Consider the following 1827-nt stretch of genomic DNA (forward strand, 5'->3'; position numbering starts at 1 on the left):
AATTTTAAATATAATATTAGAAAATCTAATACAAAAATGCTTTTGAAGAACAGCATATCATGGTCAATGTGGTTTTATTCCAGAAGTAATAGAATCGCTTACCATCGGGAAACCACTGGAAAATATTTATGTGTGCCCATTAAATATAACATATATAGATACATACACAACATATTAATAAGGACACATGTAGCTAGACTACAGAGCACATTCGAAACCACTCATTAGCTCTTGTAAAATAAGTACCACCCAACTTACAGACAGAAAAACAGGCTGAGGACTGTTACGTAATACGTCCAAGGTCTTAGAGCTCATACTTTTAGAGCCGTGGTTCTCCACCAGGGACAGTTTGGCCTCCCAGGGGACATTTTTGACTGTCATGACTGGGTGACTGCTACTGGCATCCAGTGAGCAGAGGTCAGGGATGCTGTTAAATCTCCTACAGCGAAACACAGGACAATCCTGCAGGACAAATAACCAGTCCGAAACGTCCACAGTGGTAAGGTCGAGAAACCCAGGCTTAGAGAAAATGCAACATGGAACCCTGAATCTGATTCCAGGCCCGGGGCTCTTTCCCTCTATTACACTGCACCCCCATCGCTGAACTAAAACTTAATTCCTATGGAAAAAATGCATTTTGAATTCCATATAACAAACTCTAAAACTCACCTGAACGTTACACCTGAAGAGCTGTAATTAAGAGAAAGGCCAGTTCAGTCCACAAGGAGTCTTCTTCCCAAGGGAAACTCTAAGTGAGAAAAGGCAATGAATCCCTCCTACCACCAGCCAACGGGCAGAAGGTGTAACAGCAGTCGACCAGGGCACCTGGGCAGCTCAGTCCGTTAAGCACCTACCTTCAGCTCTGGTCATGGCCTCAGAGTCCCATGTGGGGCTCCCCACTCAGCAGGGAGTCTGCTTGCCCCTCGCCCTCTGCCCCTCCCCCTGCTCGCACTCTCATGGTCTCTCGCTCTCTCTCTCTCAAATAAATAAAATCTTAAAAAAAAAAAAAAAGAGCAGTTGACCAACATGTTTGTTCAGCTGTTTTTTTCCTCTGACATAAACATTTGTCTTTGACTCCAATATGCTCTGGAAACCTAGGTTCGTTGTTCCACACTGGCCTGGGAAGTTTTATAATAGGCTAGCGTTTTTTAAATACTCTTTGCTTATGTCATTTATACAATTCGTGTATTAGGAGGAAAAAAAACAGGCCACTTTAAACAAGCAGATATTTTTATCTCTCTGCAACTGTCTGGAAGTGTACCGCTTTCTGAAAAATGGAAGGCGACATAAATATGTTACTTTACTTTTCTTCAGTTAAATCTCATGACCTACTTCTTCTAACCTGTTTTCTACTCTCATACTACAACTGCAGAGAGGAGAAAAAGAACAGTTAATAAGCCATCCTGTGCCAAACACAGAAGCTTGCACCCATCAATCTCTGGGTATATTCAAGACAAACAAGCGAAATAGTTCCATGCTTCCCACTGGTGCAGCTAAAATACAAATTAGAAAACTGAGCCAGTAAACACTTTCTTCAAGATCACAATGGAAGAGCCTGCAAAAAAAAAAAAAAAACCTACTGGATTCTCACTGCAGCTGATGCGCATCAAGTGTTTGACTTTCAAAGTGCATGGATTATAAAAAGCATCAGTGTGTGTGGAGGGATGTGTGTGGGATGAGTAGGCAGGGTTATAATAGGAAAGAACAGTATTTTGGTTCTTTAGCAGATTTAATTCCTTCATCCCAACCTCCCACTAATATTTCTGAGAATATGCAAATTACCCCAGAACGTGCCTCTCCAACCTTCCCCCCCCTTCTGTCTCTTTG

The sequence above is a fragment of the Enhydra lutris genome, unplaced genomic scaffold, assembly GCF_002288905.1.
Source record: "Enhydra lutris kenyoni isolate GAN:26980312 unplaced genomic scaffold, ASM228890v2 scaffoldscaffold1, whole genome shotgun sequence".
In the NCBI taxonomy this organism is placed as follows: Eukaryota; Metazoa; Chordata; class Mammalia; order Carnivora; family Mustelidae; genus Enhydra; species Enhydra lutris.